Raw genomic sequence first — 22,458 nt, 5'->3', positions numbered from 1 at the left:
GAGGATGGGGAGTCCCCATCCTTCGCCCTTGTCTTTTGTGCGCATTCCATTATGTCGAGCATTCAACCCTGGAAGCCATCCAACTCAACGACGCCTCACACCCGCACAACGACTCGACAGTCATTTACTACAACTCTCCTGCGACACCGTTCGAGCTGGTCGCTCCCGTACCGGTTCCCCTACATGAGTCCTGATCGGCGATGATGGAATGTCCCGGAGGGTCGTATGTGAGGAGCTTCTAAACCCGTGGTTTCGCTCCAGGACGTTGAGGATAGAACTGAAGCCTCTTCTGGTGGCGCGTGTCCCTAGCTTGGTGATTTCATCGTTGTCCATGGGCCGCTACATCTTATGGCGAATTCGAGTGGTCAATTCATGGCAGCAAGCCTGGCGCTCGGAAATTGCCCGCGCTGTATCACGTGACCGTTGCCTCCGAACATGAGCGCCAGTAACCTAGCGGTTTTAGACGCTTGGATCACGGCTAGGGGCATCGCGGTCGCTCGTCTTCGGGTTTCGGCGTCTGCTAACCCACGTGAACTTCGATGTGCTAGCCAATGTGGACCCTCGCCACCCTCGCAGTGCGGATGTGACGACACCGGATATAGTTGGGCAACCCGCTGCTCGGTCATTTCGAGACCGGGCGAAAAAGTGCTAGCTGGCAAATTCCGTGCGCTGGGAAAGCGCCACGCTAAATGCGAGATTGCTTCGCTTTGACCAAGCGAACATGACTGCTCGGGATCTGGCAAAAAGAGTTGCCACGAAATCACCACCCGAATTCGCCATTAAAGCGTCTGAAGAAAACCCAGGGAAAACACACAGGCAGCACAGCAGGCGCACGGATTCGAACGCGGCTCATCTTCCAGGCGTGGAATGCCATCATCGTAGCCACTAAGTCATCAGATGTCAACATCACAACACGAGTAGACGATGGGAGCGCCAATCAGGTGGCGCGTAATTTCGACCAGGTCGGCCGAAGCGACCGGAGAGTATGTGGTTAGCGGCGTGCCCTGCTCCTAGCAGACGGAGTTTGACTGACAAATGAGAGCTCACCTCTCTTTACGTCACGGCAGTGGAGATGGCCTCTCCTCTAAGGTCTCGTCATTTCACGCCTTCCTGGATTTTCGGGGCATCTTTGTAAACTGAATTACGCAGCGTTAAGACTCCGTTCAGCGAAAATATTTTTCATGGTCGCTCCTCATAGGCTGCTTAAAGTGCCGGTATTAAATTTATTTCGTACTCAAAGTCTTAGGCCCGGTTTCACCAACCCCGATTAACATTTGAACCGAGATCAGTCCCTCAACTTGAATTTAACCCTTAAGTCCGCTTCACCAAGGGTAGTTGTTGTCACTAAAACATTCAGCACGTCGCTAACTAACGTTGCTAAAAAGAATTTAAGTGTTAACTTGAAGTTTGAGCGACCCTTGATCTTGGTTCAAAGTTGACCAGCGTTGGTGAAACCGGGCCTTAGTACGCAAAATATAAATGCCGTCAGTAGACGTCACGTGCTTCCACGGATTTTCCAAAGCACCGCAAAACTTAGTTTAGGATTATTCAAATGTGGTTGATGTCAAGGGAACTCTGGTGACTCTGGTGTCTGTCTCCTAACAACAGCGTAAACTTTCAGTAAGTACCCATCCTTTGTTCGTTCGTTCCAAAGTCAATCGCGGCTACGATTTCACCTGTCGCTGATCCTGCCGCCTCATGGACTCCGACCGTGCTTCGGTGTGAATGAAAATGTTTACACGGCGAAGCGTGATTACATGACGTTGCACTGTGAAATATTTTCCCCATGGTGGTACGTTGAACCTATCAAACGCCCCCACATGTCTTCGATACGCATTTAAAGGCTCTTTCCGCACGGCACAACGGGACATAAAAATCCAATTTGAATACTATACTGGAGGTCGCGATCAATACACACATATTACTGAAACCAACTTTACAGATCACAGCCCGTGAGAGGCATTCGCGGTAAAACCAAAAGAAAGCTTTTTCGAGCCTGTTACGCCGTGCTTGTTATTTTTACCGCGCGTTCAGGTGACAGGAAGGTTTTCCTTAAAATTGAATTTTACCTCGACGAGCCGTGTCAGCGCTCGGCGCCGCCTATACAGGAGGAGGTCAAAGAGAAAACGAGAGATGTCTGCTCGGGTAAAATACAAAAAGCTCCATTCTTGGGCTCAAATTATTGCATCGGGATCGATATACGGGTGGTGTAAGCTTTCAAAAGATGCTTCATATCTCCCAATACCAGAAAGAATACAATGTTACCTAGCCTGCCTTTCTTATTCTGAAGAATTGCATAAGCCTAGCGAATATTTTTTGTGTGACTACATTTCTTTTGCGGAGGACACTGAGGGACTTTTCAAAAGCTGCATGTTCTTACACCCCAACCATTCTGCAAATGCCTTCCCCAGGATGGCTGCTTTCCCATTATCCTGCTGCGGGTGTAAAAATGATTTCGGAGCGTGGAAATCTTTGGTGATTGTACCAGCGTCTTTCATTCGCTTCGGAAAACGTCTATCCCGTCACAGGTGTGAATAATATTGATTGTGCTTTTGTTATGCGGCCTATGATCGCATCCGCTACGTGTTAGTCTTTCCTATTGCAGACATTTCATGTACAGTAGTTTGCTTTCGACGCTATTAATGTGGTACGCACTACACGTACACGTGTTCTGACGATACTGATGACATACAATGCGGCGGGTACAGTTGTAACATTGTCGCGTAGCAAAACATACTACACTACAGCTATTACGTTGTACGTTACAGAGGGGCAAACGTAACACTTGAACCTCACAATGCCCCGTTAAATATAGAACGGCGGGTCGTTGAAAAGACACCAGCGGGAAATCGAAGGGTGCATTTCTGAAAACAGAAGGTAATCGCATAACACGCTCAATGTCAGGACGAGGGGACGCACGACCTTTCTCGCAAATTGTTACGAAAATGGACGCCCCTCATCCTCAGAAAACGAGGACACAGAGCGATGCCATTCTGAATGCTGGTTAGTCTTGAGCGTGTTTCGCAATGAAGTTCTGTTTTTAGATGTAAATCTACTCCAGTTACATCACATTACATTCTGTTTTTAGATTGTGGGCTTGACCCACATTGATGGTGCATCTTCATCAACCGCCGGTCTTTGATGCCAACTGGAAATTCCGCGGCACCAAATGTCGAATTTCACTATATTCTGCGTCATGCTACGGAAAGAGAGCACGCATTGTATATGTCGTGTTAATATTCTAAAAACGATAGGCTTGTAGCAACCCGCGCTGACGACGATCACGAGCCACTACTACCGCGCGTACGTCATATGGCACAAGCCAGTCAGCTCTATCGGTAACGTCCTGGAGTGAAGGCGCGAGTTCAGAAGCTCTCCAGCACATTCGGTCCTCCGAGACATTCCATCATCACCGATCAGGACTCATGTAGAGGAACAACCAGGCTCCTCTACCAAGCTTTTCCAAGCTTATTATTGGAGTCTTTGAGCTGCGCGAAAACAGAGCTTCTGTACAGTACACGTCTTTTCCAGTTCTGCTTCACCGTCACGTGGCAGCCTTATTCCCACTTGGACGTTGTGCAGATGACATTCTCACATAGCAACAACGTGTTAGTTTGAATCATGATGACCGGACTGTTTCTTGGCGACAGGCGATACCCTACGTACCTTTTTGCTCGTGGTCATTTGGTGAAAATATAACGATAAGCCTCACAGTGAGCCCTACATGGTTCACAAATGTGAGCGTCGCTTTAAGCTGGATTTGACCAGAGATCAAGCAGCTTTCGTCGTATAGTGACAGGGTGAGAGCCTAGCTGATTTGAAAACGCTAAGTGTGGTCCTCGAAGGTTGGCAGTACAGGTAATGGAGAAGGGTTGTGCCCCAGATTTTTCGAGTCACCACGTAGTGACGGCGACTTAGAGAGTCCTCTTGTCGTATAAGCGATGAAGCAAGTGAGCAGTAACAGCGACATTAAGTGTCACCTAACAAAAAAAAAAAAAAAAAAAATAGACAAAGACAAAACGCAGCATCTTGGCATTCGGAGAGCTAGCGTAGGATCCTCTCTTGCAAGCATAGATGTGGAAGGAATGTCCGCTGTCCGCTGCGTACAGGCGCGAGGCCACGGCTTCCCTGAAGCGGTTATCAAATGAATGGAAGGACGGTCACCTCTCAGCATTGCGCTACTCAGCCGTCTGCACTCTTAAAACTGAACTTCACCGCATAACCATATCACGCTCCTAGCCAACTGTAATCGAATGACATTCCCGGCATCCCGAATGACGTTCTCTGCCCTAATTTTTTGAAAACGGGAGGCATACGCCTTTTTGTGGCAGTTACGTTAATTATCTAAAAAGGCGTACGCCCCGCGCTTTCCTTTAACAGACTGTGTGATAACGTTATCACCGGTGCAAGAAGAGGAAGAGCTGCTCTGCGGCGCGCGGTAAGGCTCTGCTCATTCTTCAGGATTTCACATTGACTCGGAACCCATTGGACAACTAGCCTGTGGCCGGCTTCGTACACCTTGCGGTAAGCCATTAACACATCCGTCACCAAGGGGGCGGACGATCCTCGTATGTCTGCGTTCTCAATGGCTTGCAGCACGGATCCCAAATCTGTGAACGCTGTCCATACACGAGGGTTAAAATTGACTATGTATTGTAGAAAGAAAAGAACGTCATAAAGTTCAACAGTTGTTGATCTTTGTATTGATCTGGTGCAAAAAGGCATCATCCTTGCACTGTGCCTCCGGATGGTATTACAAATGCCGATGTAGATCTGTTGTTTCTTGGAGAGCTATCCGTGTATATACACCGCCACAGAAGTAGCGAATTTGTCTTCTATGAGAGTACAAAAATGGTATCGAAGCACATCGGGGAACTTGCTGTCTTCATACATTTGGAACCCGAATGCAACGACGAAGGATCCGAAGGGTATTCAATGAAGATATTGAAGTTCCGTGGAGGGCAGGGAGGCTGTAAAGCATCGTCGCCCATACTAATGCTTTGTGAACCGCAAGATGGAGGCGCTGATCATAGTTATAGAAACTGAAGTCCAGTCTCCGCGAAAAGGCAGCATGGACGTATCAGACGCGTGAAAGCGTGCAACAAAAAATTGCGCGAAGGGGCCCAATATCGGCTCTCAGAAGTTTCGGACGATTATGAAAAAGAACTTTCGCACACGTTTTACTTTTTTCTTTGTAGCTATATGAAGCGTGTGACGTTTACAATTTACGAACAGAACAAGACACTATAATCCAAAGGTCTGTAACCACCTTGGCGTTCACGTACAGAAGAAAACTAAGCAAATTTATTATTATAATTAGTACCACCTCCGCTTTAAGGTGCACGTTAACACTCACTGTCGTTCGTTCTGCGTGGCATTTCAGGGCCCTATAAGGTGCCGGGGCAAAATCCCGGGCCTGAGCAAGCCCTTGGAAGCAAGTAAAAGTTTCCTGGAGTTGGCTATAGTGGGCTAAAGTGGAAGTATAGGTCAGTGCCTTCAGGCTCGGTCTATCCTTGCTAAAAACATGAATATGAATATGCAAATCTTTGGCGCAACATCAATCGACCATATCGGTAAACGCACACAACAGCAATGTCGAAAAAAACGCCAGTACGTTACACCCTGCGGTAACTGGGAAATTATGTCACATCACTCCAACAGCCATAGCACATCCTACTTCGTGTTCTGTGCTTTCAATTGATTATTCTTTGGATGCTTCCTTCCTACATACAGATACGTAGCGACAGCACAATTGCTCACAGCAAGAAGAGGTTCCTGTAATGACGCGGAAACATTTCTTGTCGACAGAGAACGTCCCTTTCATCGCTTTAATTACTATCAAACGGTTATCTTCTAGGGCAAACTTTTGTGCCAAGTCACCATAAGTGCCATGATAGTGCCCTGTAGTAGTTCTAGGTTTCTGTGATTTACGATAATGGTGGAGTTACGGTACACTCTTAAAACAGAACTTCACCACGTAACGCGCTGAAGGCCTGTCATTGCTCAGAATTATACCGTTATCAGTCCCAATTTGTGGAAAGCACGCCTTTTTGTAGTCATTAACAAAACAGCATAAGTGTCACAAAAAGGCGTACACCTCCTGGTTTTCAAAAAATCAGGGGAGAGAACCTTATCATTCGGGATGATGGTTGAACACACTTACACTCTTAAAACAGAACTTCACCGCATAGCACGTTCCTAGCCAACCATCATCCCGAGTGACATCCCCTTATGAAAATGGATTTTTCCTTTCTGCAGACTTCTTGTGGACTCCTTGTTTCCTGTCTTGACAGTGTGTTGACTTTGACTTCTTGTTGATCAAGTCAACAGGAATTGCTATGGACATCATTTTGACAATCTCTTGAACTACCTTATGTGTACCTTCTGTGGACAATGTATATAGATGTCGTTGTTGACAGTTTGTGGACCTTCTATGCGCCTATGTAGCAAGTACTTATTTCAACCGTTTTTTTAAACATAGATGGATTCCGTGCTATTAATTACTGCATTATCGGACAGTAATTTCCTGAGAGGTCGACCTCAATAGGGTACCGAGCGTCCCATTCGGGGGTGGGGGGGGGGGTATAAGTATATATAGAGGCATACTTGTGGCTCTATTCATTGGGAGACAAGCTGTATGGGTAATATCAGCAATTTCTGGGTGTGCTGCAAAAAACCACGTGGGGTGTACACAACTCCTGGGAGGTGGAGAGGTCCGTGCTATCGGCTCTCTAAACAAAGCGGTATTTGGATCTCAACTTATAATTAAATGTAGTAGCTTGAACGCCACTTTGCCACCTTTTATCTACATATTAAAACACTAAATACATTTTCCATGGCTTTGAGATGACGGTTCCTCGTATTATTTATACTTCAGTTCAGTAGACAATATATTTCCTTATGCGACCTAACTTATAACTTATACGACCACATGAGGATCATGCGCATGCGACAGGTTTGCTACACATTTTGATTCTGCGCTTCTGTGCCTCGCCCTCGCCTCATCACAAAGGAGTCATCGCCATTAGTATCATCGGAATGTCGTTGGAACGGTTGCAACATATTTCAACTGTATCAGGCTCTCAGCGTTCGCTCGTGAATTACAGAACAAAGGAGGATATGATTTTGCACCGTAAGGGGTAAGCTGTGTGATAGAAGTGTGTCATCAAGCTTCACTTATATTCCTACGATGACTGTTGTGCTGTAGGTTTTTGTTCATTTCGAGCAGCGGCTGCAGTCTTGCGTCCCGTCAGGTAAATGTACAAGTATCAGTTCGTGGCGGGTGTTGGTTCTGCTAATTTCATTCTCGTTTTTGCAGGCCATGAAAGCATAAAGGAAGATATCATTTTGCATCGTAAGGGGTAAGATGTGTGATAGAAGTGTGATAAAGCTTCACTTGTATTCATATCATGACTGTTGTGCTGTAGGTTTTTGTATGTTTCGAGCGGCGGCTGCAGTTTTGCGTCCCGTCAGGTAAGTGTACAAGTATCAGTTCGTGGCCGGTGTTGATTGTGCTAATTTTGTTCCCGCTTTTGCAGGTCTTACTTTGTTGAACAGTAACCTGGGTGAACCAAATTTGTTGTTGGTATGACCATTTTACTCGGTTTTACTCACTTGCGTTTGAACACTACTAATTTGCGATTGAACGCCTTATTCAGACACATTTCTCTCCAGCGCGTCAGAGACGTCGCTTTCGCCGAAATTCAGTGAATTTTGAAGTCCACCGGTATCGTGGGTCGCCAGAAGAACTCAGACCGCAACCAGTGATTGACTGTATTGTGCGACGCGACAGTGTGGCATAAAGCATGTGTACGTGTGGAATACTTCACTACTGTGTGCGCGGGATGTTTTGTATGATTGTGTCGACACTGGATACCACTTTCAAGGTATGCATTTTCGGAATAAAATAGATGCCTATATACAGGGTGTCCCAGAAAACGTGTCATTTAATTATAATAAAAAAACGACACCACCTAGAGTCATGCGGTCAATGGCATTTGTTCTTACTGCGTTTTTGCCACCGCCTCATATGAATGTCGTGTAAGGTAAGTTTAATGATGTAAATTTTTGCGAGCTTAAGTCGGAAATTTGCCTAGTAAAGGTCACTTTTTTACCCCACCAATGTGAAGAGCTTGTCTAATTCAGTCAAATTAATGATAATTGACAGGGATATTCAGGAGCTATCCCATCGGAAAAAATAGCCGAACATCATGCTCTACGGAGGTCGCACAGAATAGCGCACGATGAATTTTTCAGCGCAATCTTTGTCAGTCCGACGAAAGGACGTTAGAAACCCAGCCCTCCCAGACATCGCAGAAAGAGATAAAACAGGCACGGCTTATGACGTCCGACTTTCGCTGGGATAATGCTTTCCCTCTCCCAATTTTAGGAGCTGTTACTTTTTCTACTATCACTCTGCGGGCTGGCTTAGGAACCTCCTTTCGTCGCACTGAGAGCGATTGCGCTCAAAAAGTCATCGCGTGCTATGGTCAGGTGCTCCGAAAAGCATGATATTCGGCTATTTTTTCCGATGGGATAGCTCGTGAATATCACTGTGAATTATCATGAATTTGAGTGAATTCGGCACGCTCTTCATATTGGTAGGGTAAAAAAGTGACCTTTACTTGGCAAATTTCCGAGTTCAGTTCGCAAATATTTCCATAATTAAACTTGGAGTACATGACATTCACATTAGGAGGTGGCAAAAACCTAATAAGAACAAATGCTGTTGACTGCATGATTCTAGGTGGCGTAGTTTTTTTATTATAATTCAATGACACGTTTTCTGGGACACCCTGTATAGTTTTGCAGTACTTCATTTCGTGTATTTTATGCGTGTTGCGATTCAGTGAACAATATACAACGGATAAATTCAACTTCGCTCAAGTCACAGAAAGTCCACAAAAACTCTTCACATCATACGCGGGATGGTGTTAATCGGGCTTCAGTAAATCATGTATCTTCGAGTGCCTCACTTAACGGTCGCTAAGCCTTTTAAAAAAAGAACGAAGGTAGCTTCGTGGGTGACGCCGACTCATTGGCAGCTGAGTCACAACAATTAGTCAACAGAGAAATTGAGATCACATATAACAGGACTTACACATGAAGGTAACACGAAATTTGTGTAAAGTATATGGAGAGTCTACCGAAAGACCTGTTACTTTCCCGTGAATAATTGTCAACAAGACTTAAAGTTCCATAAGTCAACATAAAATCAATATGTGAGGTAAGCACAAGGCTAATAGAAAGTCTACTGAATGTCTGTGCTCTCTGTTGACTAAGTTCTGTAGAATGAAAACCAAAGATCAATAGCCATTTTTGTAAGGGAATTCTCTCCCCTGATTTGTTGAAAACGGGAGGCGTACGCCTTTTTGTGACAATTAACATTTCTGCATAAATGTCACAAAAAGGCGGAAAAGGGATGTTTGGCTAGGAGCGTGCTATGCGGTGAAGTTCTGTTTTAAAAGTGTACCACACGTGTAAATCTCCTCCGATCTATTACCTACACTCTTAAAAATGCTCCTACGCTCCTAGCCAACCATCATCTCGAATGACATCGTTCTGTCTTCCGACATCGTTCGGGAAGCCGGAGGCGTACGCCATTTTTGTCCCAATTATGAACTACATAAAAGTGTCACAAAAAAGACGTACGCCTCCCGTTTTCAACAAATCAGGGGAAGGAACGATGTCATTCGAGATGATCAAGGAGGTGAACCCGAGACAGCGCCCTGTATCTTCTATTCGAGATGATGGTTGGCTAGGAGCGCGCTATGCGGCGAAGTTCATTTTTAAGAGTGTAGGTAATAGGCATAATCGGAGGAGATTTACACGTGTGGTATAGTTGAACACAACTTCACCGCATAACACGTTCAAGGCCAATCAGCGTTCAGAACGATATCGCTTTGTCCCCTGATTTTCTGAAGACGAGGGGCGTACACCATTTTTTGTAACAATTTACCCCTTCACTCTAAAAACAGAACTTCACCACATAGCACGGTGCACCCTTAGAAATGAACTTCACCGCATAGCACGCTCCTAGCCAACCATCATCTCGAATGTTATCGTTATCTGTCCTGATTTGCTGAAAACGGGAGGCGTACGCCATTTTTGTGACAATTATGAACCGCATAAGTGTCACAAAAAGGCGTACGCCTACCGTTTTGAACAAATCAGGACACATAGTGATATCATTCGAGTTGATTGTTGGCTAGGAGCGTGCTATGCGGTGAAGTTCATTTTTAAGAGTGTGAAGGCCAACCATTGCACAGAATGATACCTTTACCATCCGCGATTTGTGGAAAGCACAGGGCTTACGTCATAGGCGCCGACTGCGGGGGGGGGGGGGGGGGCGCCGCCTCCCCCGGGAAGTCCCGCTGACACCAACCTTTGACTGACACCAAACCTTTGGGACTCGCCGCGCCCGGGTCAAAAAAGCGAAGAGGCACCAACCCCAAAAATGCATCTTGCAATTTGTAAAATCCGCTCACCATACTCATTATCACAGTAGAAGGTGAGGCGAAGAAACAATGAGGATGACACAACACATAGCCTGAATTTCGCCCAAAGCAATCAGATCAATGAAACGAAGCAGTCGAATAGGTACCAGCAGCTGCCAGTGAGGTGTGACGGTAGGATCTTCGGAACGCATATCCGTTGGGAGCGGGTTCAACTCCCGCTGCTCCATTTCATTGACCATATTCATTATATTGCGCGCATTTCGGGTCGAACACCGAGCATTCAATGCAGTTTGTTCCTTTTGCACTCAGTTTTCAAAGGCGTAATGCCTTCAGTTCAGTGCATATGTTCACTGTTTACGTTCTCTCTGTTTTTTTGTGTGTTTGTTTTTTCTGTTCTTCCTTCCTCTTATTTCTATATCAGTTCTGCGTACATCATAGGATCCCGCCAGAGTGTGTGATTCTTCAGGTTTAGTTTTGTGTTCTTCAGTTTTCTTTTCCTTTCCTTTCCTTCTTTTGCGTTCTTCTTTTTCTTTGTCTTTTTTGTCTTCCCCCTTTCACTTTTTTTGGGAATAACAAGCCGACATCCATCTGGCTTACCTTTCTATTTTTTCTTAATAAACATATCCCCCCCCACCCCAGAGTACACTCTTAAAAATGAACTTCACCGCATAGCACGCTCCTAGCCAACCATGATCTCGAATGATATCGTTATCTGTCCTGATTTGTTGAAAACGGGAGGCGTACGCCTTCCTTGTGGCATTTATGCTGTTCATAATTGTCACAAAAAAAGGCACACGCCTCCCGTTTTCAACAAATCAGGGCAGATAACGGTATCATTCAAGATTATGGTTGGCCAGGAGCGTGCTATACGGTGAAGTGTCATTTCTAAGAGTGTACTTACTTCGCGGTGCGCCCTTGCCCTCCCCCTCCCCCCTCGGGAAAATGAAAACTTTCCGCCTCTGGCTTACGCCTTTTTTGGAACTGCAATAAGTGTTCCAAAAAGACGTACGCCTCCCGTTTTTAACCAATCGGGGGGCAGAACGATATCATTCGGGATGGTGATTGACTAAGAGCGTGCTATGTGGTGACGTTCTGTTTTTAGAGTGTGTATGAAGTGTAACAGAAAAAGCATACGCCTCCCGTTTTCAAAATTCGGAAGATAGGACGATATCATTCTGCGCGATTGTGGAGAGTGTACCGGTAGACAGGCAGTAATCTAGCCGTTTCGTTTTGTTTCTCTTACCAAGAAAGACAATAGGGACCCAAGCAGCACAATGTACTGAAAGTCGAGTGCAATAGGGGTGGACGGTATGTGTCTTATCAATATTCCTTAGTTTCAAGAGTCTGTTCAAGGTCTTCCACATACCCGTCCACCCCTATTGCACTCGACTTTCAGTACATTGTGCTGCCTGGGGAGTTTTAGGAAACCGTGATCGCCCTCCGAATCCTTTTTCATATCGCTATCAGCCAATCGGCTATTGCTACGCTGATAGTTGACTGGTTGATAGCGATACGGAAAAGGAATCGGAGGGCGATATCGGTTTCCTAAAACTCCCTAATAAAATGCAGGGAACGTATGGTGAAAAGTGACGAACGGCCTTTCTTTATCGTTCTCCGAAAAGGTACCGGTGACCACACGACTCCTCGAGTTCATTTCTAAAGGCAACGACTAAAATTACGGTAGTGGCATCCCAAACATTCATAAATTATATTCTTAAATCACGCACCGTTGACAGTTTGCATTCAGCAATACATTGGTTAAGTCAATGGACCTTTTTCACAACTGCTTATGCGCATGCGCTGTGATGCCGATGACCTTGGCCGCCGGACAAAGTTATCTCTGTGCTCGATAGAGGACAAGGATGGGGACGCGCTGGATGGGGACGGCAGGAGTGGGAACCAGTGGTGACACAGCGTGAACTCGTCGGCACCACTCCAAGACCGGTTTTGGTCCTTTATGCTGCTCACGTGGGTTCGTTTTGGCGCGCGCCGAGGGTGGTTCGCTGGAGAGCCGCTAGGATAACGATGTGAATGTGAAAAAGGTCCATTCTCTCTTTTGGCTCTTTGATCCATACATATCCGACATCCAGAATATTATGTTTCTATCGAACAAACTTACGTTGGCAAAACTACTGCCTGCTTTCCCTCTACGCGGGAGCTTTATAGTGTTTTCTAAGATTGTTTTTACCTCACTGTACCCACCTTCCATACGTCAATCCACGCTTATTCACACGGAAACGATTAAGCCGTACTCTGTTGTCGCCAGACCCATAATGAACCAGCGTGATAAATAGCTGACCGTGACGTGGCCTACTCGACAAGCACGCCACCGCACAAGGCACACAATGGTGCGCACATAATCCTGTTTCCTCAAACCTTGTAACGCGAGCGTTTCCAAAATAATGCCCCCCTTTCCTGCATTCTATTTTTTCCACCTCTTCTGCCGTTTTGAAAACTTAAGCGAATCCCAGGCAAATGCTGGGCACGCAACGCCTAGATTACGCCTTTGCTTGCAAAACAGAGAACGTTAGTGCTTCGCTGTTATTTTTTCGATCGTCGCCACACATGTGCTGCAAATTTTGCATATTTGATTGCATCAGAAGAGAGAAAATTGTCACAGGGGGTGCACGGCAGCGGAGACCAACAACAACAAGGAAAGAGGCCTACATAGGGACAGAAAGAAAGAATATCTCTCGCTGTCTTATGACTTGGGGAAGCACATTGTTTCGCCTCCCCGCTTCCTGGAGTGGATTGGGTTTTCAGGAGCGTTGTGTTTGTAGAACGAACAAGATACGGGCGTAAATTCGTATTGTTTTCCAAGTTTCTTTTTGGATGCGCGTTGTCTTGCTTGATGATTTGCTCGGGTCTCTCTCTTCTTGCTGCCAGTACTTCTTTTTGCACGCATGTCGCATCTTTAAAACTGTTCGAAGACGTGCTGCCTTCAAGTATAGAACCTTACCGAAGTTCACTGCAACCGAGTTTCAGCTATAGTTGGAGGCCAGGTTGGGATCCTCTCTTAATGTAGCAAATTGTAATTGCGACATATTACATTTTCTTAATTGAACTTCGAAATTAGCCAGGTTCAATAATGCTTTCCTGTCAGAATAAGGACGCATGATGCAGATTTACAGGATTTCACAATTAACAGCATCCCCTATGCATGGGGCTTAATGCACGTCTAACGCGCTAACGAAGGGCGGGACACTCGTCGAGAAGGGCATGTGGTAAAACACGTGCACGGCTCTTCGTGCGATACGTGAAGTGCACAGCATACGTCACGCGTAATGTGCCACGTGTCCGTCTTTTTGAATTTCCCGCCACTCGTTAGCTCGTTAGACGTGCAAGCGATTAAGCCCCCATATGCATGAGGGCTGCTGTTAATTCTTAATTAATTGTTAATTGCTGTTAATTAGTAAATTGTCGCTGCTGTTCTAGATGTACTCGTAAGTATGCGAGTGTATACTATCCATCCATATGGCTTCAGCTTCCTCTTTTTTTTTTACTTACTTATACTGCTTTTCTTTCTATATTACTCATACAGACTTCCCACTGAATCTATCGCACTGACGGGAGACCGCCTGACGCCAGCCGCTTAACACCATCACTCGCATGACATTCATTAACTCGTACTTCCAGGATATTCACCGATCAATAGGGTTGAGCCAGCCATTACCGAAACATCAGGTGGAGAGGGACCTTGGTATGGGAATACATCCAAAAACGCCACACTCCACTGAGTTCCACTGCGCTTCCGACGACCGAAACAAACTACGTCCGTAACCCCTGGTGTGCACGCTCCCATATTTCACGCATTACCAATGCGTAAGTACCTGGCTTCCTCTTACGAACGCGACACTGCGTTTTTGTTTAACGTTGGGTTCCAAGAGCAGCATGGTGCAGGGACCATCGCAACAGCCGAAGGAATACTGTGGTCAGATAACCTACGGATTGGGGGACTTTATTTTGGAAGCAGATGAACGACAGTTCCCGGGCGCATATACACATGCGTGGCTGCTGCCGTTCTCACGTCATTTGCAACATGACAGTCCCTATGGTTAGAGGTGGGCGCGGGTGCCGATATATTCATGGATCCGCGCAACATCCTTGTTTGCGGATAGAAAGATAACGTTTTGAAATCCGAACCGATAAAATGCGGATAAAGCCGCGTGCCTCTGTGGTGCCCGCGGTATCCGCATTTTAGTACAAACAAACATCAGTGCCTCTGCCGACGTCCCATAGGGGGAGCCATAATTGAGAGCACGCGGTGAATCCAAAATGGCGTCCAAGTGTGTCTCCCGTTGCATTGCTGTTCTTTTAACTGCTATTATTGGACTACTGTAGAATGACATATAACGTTCCTGTGAGAAGATCTGTATTCGAAAAAGTAAAAACATTTGTATCGTACCATTTTCCTCACATAGATGTTTTCCCCTTCAAACGCAATAAAAGCGGTTGTGCGGATATACGCAATATCCACGCGGATACGCACACACATATTTCAGCTAGCGCGGTTGCGGTCGCGGATCTCACATACGCGATTACCGTGTGGATGCGGATACAGTCAATCTTATCTGAGCGCACGTACCTATGGTACCTTTCGCTGGCCGTGAACTATGGACTGCTTCGCAAGGGAAGGTCTCATTTTCGCTTCCCGATGGCCTTAAAGTTCACTTCGTGTCAGATGTACGAGTAATAATCGCTCGAAAATACCAAACGTTATCACAAAAAGTGTTAGATTTTTTTTATTCCGTGTTAGCGCCGCGAAGCAACGGTGGCGATGAGCGGCGGACAGATGCGGACAGATGGGGAGAGGACAGCAAGAAGGAGTGGGTGACAGGGGGTTAGTATGCGTCCTGGGCCGGCTTCAGGGGGAACTGTCTCTGAGTCTTTGGAAAACTCGGGGAAACCAGACAGCGCAACCGGTGGTAGGATTCGAACCCACCGCCTCCCAGTCTTCAGCACGACCCTGGCTACCAAAAAAAAAAAAAAAAAAAAAAAGGAAAGTGTTAGAGAGAAGGAAAGTAATTTATAACCCAGCAATCGATACTGAGGACCAGTGTAAGGCAAATGCCTATATTGATTGCTGAGCGCTACAGAGCATGTGCCACAACCATTACAAAAATGAACTTAATGAACCGTAAAGGGACTAGAAAAAAAAATGTCATGAGGACTAGAAATGGGGATTGCAAGCCCTGGGATACAATCGCATAACAGGTACGAGTGCAGCGGGTGCGCAAGAGTGCATTCAGATCTCGCGGGTCAGAAAAGCTTCTTTCCCCGGCGGCCAGTCTGTGACGTCACGTCAGCACACAATAGTGAAGAGTGTGCCTTCTTTATTATTTCTTTCTTCTTGCGGTTGTATTTGACGACGCCATCCCGCATCTGAAGCAGAGCATAGTCGACCCGTCACCTTGCTTCCTCCCGCGCCAATGAAAGTGCTCCGCTGACATGACGTCGCAAAACGTCTAGGAGAGATCGCCACCACTGTGCGCGCACACTTAAAATAATTTTCTATACCCTGCAGTGTAAACTAATTTTCTCAGTAAATACGCGCTTCTCAAAACACATATTTTGCGTAACAATTCCTGAAGGATGTTCAGATCATGCAGCTTTAAATATTCGAAAATGCACTTGACGAATCACAGTTTTGTTTGTTCGTGTGCGCGTGTATTTTCGCCGTATTATCTGACTTTAGTTTCACTTCATAACACAGCATTTGCTCTCTTTCGAGGGAGGGGTTTCATGACAGTTTGCGCCCTCCTCAATCTCAACATCGCTGTACCAATATAAGCAGCCTTGCCTCAAGACAAGTGCAGAGTGGTCGATGTGATCTCACCGACACCCTTTCAGTAACCCCGACGAGTATACTAGAGGGGCCATATCAATATGACAAATTTATCCAAAATCAAAGTTACAAACGTGAGAAGTTCCCCTAAATAATTTATCTTCGAGGATATTTCTATTCGGCAGTCTTAGAATACAACAATTTGTTTTACATGGGTGCATTCATTAGTATGACAGGGATTCTAAATTATGTCTCAAGATAAAAATCAAGGTTAGAATAAGTCAAATAAGTCACATGTTTAGTTTCTGAGCGTTATTCGTTGTATTCTATGCTAAAAGTGAAGTTGAATACAAAGTGTTTAGTTTCGTAGAAAATACATCAATTTGACGTGTCATATATTACGTAGCTAAGAAATGGGCAATCGCATCGACGTACATGCTGGTCTATTTTCATATTACTTTCCCGCACTACGTGTAGGGGAACGTAACGCACCACTGTGCTTCACAGGCATGGGGCACAGCGTTACATTGCCGATATCTGCCTCATTCAGGAACCTTAGAAAAGCGAAAGTGCAACTGTGTCCGTCAAGCAGTGGGGCATCGTCGTCAGTTCACGCAAATCGGCAAGCAACCGGCAATCGGTAGGCAAATCTTATTGGCGGACATATTTCGACGAGGGAAAAATATTTTGATGACATTTCTTTGTGGTATACAACAATGGTGGCTTGAATTCTACGCGTTATGACGGTAGTAGATGAAATCGAAATCACTGAAAATCAGAATCAAAAGATGGCATGCTCTTTGCTCGCGCTCAGCCACGTGCTGATACGCGCATCTCAATAGCACGGTGTTACGGGAGCATATGGCATACACTCTTAAAAATGAACTTCACCACATAGCACGCTCCTAGCCAACCACCATCCCGAATGACAACGTTCTCGCCCCTGATTTGTTGAAAACGGGAGGAGGAGCCTATTTTGTGCCGTGCATAATGCGCACAAAATAGGCTCCTCCTCCCGTTTTCAACAAATCTAGGGCGAGAACGTTGTCATTCGGGGTGATGGTTGGCTAGGAGCGTGCTATGTGGTGAAGTTCATTTTTAAGAGTGTACGGTCTTACGGGAACACGTGGCCATGTCACGTCGAGACTGGGAGGTACCCGGGTTCAAACGTGTCTTCCCTTTTCGCCTATTCCCATTTTGCCTAATGCTTTTTAGCGGATTATCTCGCCATCCCTTAGCAGGTTAACCGACTTCGAACTGCAGGGTCTCCTGTTTCGCCAAATGCCCAAGCAGCACAATGTACTGAAAGTCGAGTGCAATAGGGGTGGACGGTATGTGTCTTATCAATGTTCTTTAGTTTCATCAGTCTGTTCAAGGCCTTCCACCTACCCGTCCACCCCTATTGCACTCGACTTTCAGTACATTTTGCTGCTTGGGTGTATGCTGCAGACAGTCTCGTTTCACCACATAGCACGCTACTAGCCAACCATCAGCCCGAATGACAACATTCTCAACCAAGATTTGGTGAAAACGGGAGGCGGAGCCTATTTTGTGACACTTATGTAGTTCATAATTGTCACAGAAAAGGCGTACGCCTCCCGTTTTGAACAAATTAGGTCAGATAACGATATCATTCTAGATGATGGTTGGCTAGGAGCGTGCTATGCGGTGAAGTTCATTTTTAAGAGTGTACTGATCCGTGTCACGTGATGAAAGAAGGCGGTCCCTTGGCATGCTGCCAAAAGTCACTTTCGCATCTTCAGATAACTTTACAAACTTGTTGGTTTCATCCAAGCATAGCCTTGTGTTGGTGCATTTTTTTAGTTCTTCCTCAGCAGTCGTTCGTTATTCTATTTCAGTCAGGAATTCGTTACTCTATATCGGAAAGTCAAAGTTAATTACGCAACTCCACATAACAACTTTATCCCTTTGCAATTTCTATTCAGGCTTGTGTTAATTTCAGACGATTAACTTGTAACGGAAATACTTTTCCCGATACCGATTTAAATAAATATCGCGACCTGAACTCCGGCACCGAAATAAAGTATCGGTTACTGTAACGGCGTAACAGCAACAACACTGCGGCGTACCCACTCATTCATCCATCCATGATCCATCCATCCACTCATGAATGAACGAAAAGGTTTCACTCGGTAATAATATATTCATTTTAGTATTAGTGGTATCACACACAGATCCAGGACATTTGCTCACCGCACATTTGTTCACTGTCCGAACGCTCAAGGCGGACAAATGCTCACCAAGTTTTCATATGTGCCTTTTTTTTTTTTTTTCTTGGTAAGTTGGATGTCGTGTTTGGTGTCACAGTATAATAGAAAAATGTTTGTCACAGGAGAACATACCTTGTTGTGTCTTTGGGGTGTGTGCGCGCGTGTGTATGTGTGTGTGTGTGTGGGGGGGGGGGGGGGGTCGAACCCGGGAAACATCAAATTTCTGCGTCATGATTTCAACCACGCGCATTACTGTAGCCCTTTAATAGTAAAATAATTCGTAACTGTGTACGGGCATAGAAGCAATGTAGGATTCAAGGGATAGTACGCTATATCGACAAAGGCAGATCATGGGTATTTATTGGGGGAATATGCTTATTGAAAAGAGAAAGGAGGAAAGCTTAGTCAGGCATAGGCAGACTTGCTATTCGTTTTAAAAAAGAAGAACAAAAACAAAAAATCCACAGGCACAAAAGGGGGCCTTACAGGCTGGTCGAGAGGCTGGAGGCATGAAGAAAGTTCGTTTATCGAAGGCATTTATTGGATCGTTCACTTACTTCGAAAAAATATCTTTAATAGTTGCGCAGCTGACTGATTAACTAGTGAAAATTTCGCGGGCGTGACAAGTGCAAAAGCGAATAAAGCTAATGTGCATCAGTGCTGCTTTTACGAAATGCTGTGAGAGTAATATCGGGCTCTGCGCTAAGTAAACTAGTCCAGCCACAGGCTTCAATCCTGAGTTCGCGATTGCACTTCGCGAATGCAGTGGGGGCGCATATAATCCCTATGGTCGTGTCGCATGAAAATTTGGAACAAAAATTATTTTTTTTAATGGTATGCTTCAACAGCTACTGCAAGGAATGGAAATTCCATGGGTATAGGTAAACGTCGGAATGGTCTTTTTGTACTTCATATCTCAGGGAGCGCTCCTGCTTAGTGTATGTGAGGTGGTGTTACTCCTTCTAGTGTTCCCTGTACAGATAACGAGCACTGGAAGGTCCCCCTCCCCCTTATTTCCTTGTTTCTTGAAAATGAGTACCACACAAATGCTGACTAAAATTTTGTGTTCGGTACCTCTAAACAACAAAGAAAAGCGAGCTGTGGCTATAAAGGGCCAAAGCAACTGACAGCATCTAAGATTGCCATAGTTTACGTTATGGTATAGTCATTACCTCCACCAAGGGAAGATCGAAACTGTTTCGTTCACTTTTTTTTTTTCATTTTATCAGCTGTCGGACGATGCATTTATTTCTGAAAGGTACACAAAATAAAATTGATCTGAAAATTGCAACGCTTATTATCTTACTATAATTCACTGTTTCACACATTGGAAAAGATGAAGATAAATTATGAAACTGACAGGGTGGGCTCGTGGTAAAACAGAAGGTGGTGAGCAAATGTCCGGTGAGAAAATGTCCGTTGAGCAATTGTCTGCTCCCCATCGCACACACCATCATTTGCAAATGTAAAGGGTCCTTGTTTCGGACGAGCGCATTCATTTCTCTCGACGTCACCATCGGGGCGGGGCGTGTAACTAACGCCCACTTGCCGACAGTCCCGTTTCGCCTAATGAGATTGCACGGCAGTCCCATTTCGCCTAACGCCTGTCACCCCTCCTGCCTCTTGAATCCGATGATCCAGATTGGGCGAAATGGGAATAGGCGAAATGGGATGTAACCGGTTCAAATCCCGGTGTCGGCTATACCGTCTGGGGGTTTTCCTGGGTTTTCCTCTGGCGCTTTCAGACATATCTCGGCCCAGTTCCCTTAGAAGTCGGCCCAGGACGCACATTCCCCCAGGGCGTCAGTCGTGACGTTGCCCACCTCTGTGAGGCCGACAACAGCGAGCCCTTTCACAACCACCACCACCACCACGCACATGGGGTACTCCAGAGTCGTGAATAATACGGCTTCTGCATAAAGTCGGGTTTCTGACAAGACAGAATGCCGCGGGGGAATACGAAGTTAGTTTTTTGAGGTAGAGCAAGAGAAGACCGACGTTCCTGATATGGCACTGCTAAATGGGAGCGATATTGTTGACTTCTTGCCTACCCCATGGTGCGCTCCCGCCAGCAGGCGCCTCGCGCCCTGCTACACGTTCGAAGTTAACTTTGCATCAATTAATTCGTTGTATGCTCTTGGTATCACACTCCCCCTCTGGTTGTAACACTCTGCCTGAGCCTGGGGCACACAGTTACAAGAGTAATTACAAGAGAGTGAGAGGGAGAGCTGTCTATATTTTCGCAATTTGTTGGAGTATCTCTTCAGAAATAACGTTTGTTTTGTATGACCAGTATAAAACAAGGTTTGTTCTAGCCTGTGGAGTTCAAAATGCAAAGTTTTCTTTCCTGTACAAAAATACAAAAATCGACAAACTTTTCGTCTCACTGTGCCTCACGTTCCGTACTGACGTACGCAGTGCTCACGTTGCCAGGCCTGACGTTCCTATATTATTTCCTACCGGTAAAAGTCATGGCAGCGTCAGGAGCAGATACGTTTAATGAAAGGCAAATAATTAATGTGCATGACACACGTCGTCAGCTCCATTACGATCCTCAACTCCCCGCGCTATCACCTCGGGGGAAAAGAGCGGTGGCACATGAACACAGGTGTCGCAAAGGTGAATGGCGTGATATATGATGTGAGCGTACATTGTGCCGCCTGAGCAGCTAGTAATTTCAGACTCGAAGAGTCGTAGAATGTCACCGAATTAAGGGTTACCGAACTTTAATGTACCTGCATGTCCATCAGAAGGAGAAATATTGGTCTCTACTTCGTTTTTCATAAAGAAGACCATCAATACAGAGGGGCCTTTTGTCGGGGTAAACGATGAAAGTGTACGTGCAGGGTGTTTCACATACAATCTGAAAACAGATGGTGCTGGTGGTGGTCGTGACGAGTCCGGCTTGCGCTTGTTGTCCTCCACTCAATTTTTCAGCGTCACGACTCTAGCCAGAATGTCATGAGATGGTATGATATGAAATATTGAAATGATGACTGTCGAAATTGAATTTGCATACCGGTCACTGCTAGGATTTGTGAGAAGTTCCGTGGGAATGTAAATTTTAGGTCATTGTCCTGTTTCCTGGAGGGAGCAGACAAGGCTGCGAGTTTTGAAGTATCTCTGAGTGAAAGAGCCCCTGGGATGTAGGGCATCAACCAGCGTACCATTCCTGCGGCACTTCAGCACCTCAGCATGTGAACCTCACCTCTTCTCCCGCATCTCAGCATATGCACGACAATAAACCAGGATGTGATCGATAGTTTCGGTGTCCCGACAGTGGTCTGCGTTATCCACATTATCCGTACGTTATCCACACGCGCTGCTAAACAGGCCGTTTTGGGACCTTCAGTGGACACCCTTTAGAGAAAAATCTGATACGAAGAGGGTCATTTGTTGTAGTAATTAATTGGTTTCGGTTTACATATTTTTGTCTCGGCTGGTCGCGGTGAAGCGCAAAAGGACGCTCTTCCACTCCCTTATCCACCAATGAACACTGTCCTTACACCAATGAAATACAACAATGAATTACGTCCTTTTGCGCTTCACCGCGACCAGCCGCGACAAAATATGTAAACCGAAACCAATTAATGACTGCAACAAATGACCCGCTTCGGTGGCAGATTTTTCTCTAAGAGGTATCCACTGAAGGTCCCAAAAGGGGTAGTACCCATTTTAATGCCGACAGCGCCCTGCTTTAGAAGTTGTTTTTTTTTACGAAACTCATTTGAATTTTAATTTAAATAATGAGCGCCTTCCACTCATTCACACGGTGCGCAGCTTGTAGGTGGTATCGGATAGATACTTGTAAAAAAGAAAGTTCGTCGATTGGTGCACCCGTCAGCGAATTATTTAGCCCGGGGATTTAACTGAGACACCCGGTACAGTGACCCCCTATATGCTTTAAGCGGGAATGAAGAGGTCGACAGAACGACAACTGCCCACCAGCCCCGGACGGTCGTGCCCATTATGGGAGACAGGAGGT

At 45.7% G+C, this 22,458-nt stretch overlaps 1 protein-coding gene and 1 long non-coding RNA gene across 5 annotated transcripts in view; one reads left to right on the top strand and one right to left on the bottom strand.

The window, feature by feature from the left end:
- The window catches only part of LOC135377951 (roundabout homolog 1-like), a 366,826-nt gene that overhangs the window by 105,859 nt on the left and 238,509 nt on the right, over nucleotides 1–22,458 (bottom strand). The window lies entirely within an intron of this gene.
- Nucleotides 4,422–22,458, top strand: part of LOC135377954 (uncharacterized) — a 39,269-nt gene continuing 21,232 nt past the window's right edge. For both annotated transcript variants that reach the window (XR_010418222.1, XR_010418223.1), the window contains exons 1-2: nucleotides 4,422–4,524; nucleotides 14,094–14,279. This is a non-coding gene — a long non-coding RNA (uncharacterized LOC135377954). The remainder of the gene's footprint in view (nucleotides 4,525–14,093; nucleotides 14,280–22,458) is intronic.

Source organism: Ornithodoros turicata, chromosome 1, assembly GCF_037126465.1.
Source record: "Ornithodoros turicata isolate Travis chromosome 1, ASM3712646v1, whole genome shotgun sequence".
NCBI lineage: Eukaryota > Metazoa > Arthropoda > Arachnida > Ixodida > Argasidae > Ornithodoros > Ornithodoros turicata.
This window is presented reverse-complemented; position numbering and strand designations above follow the sequence as displayed.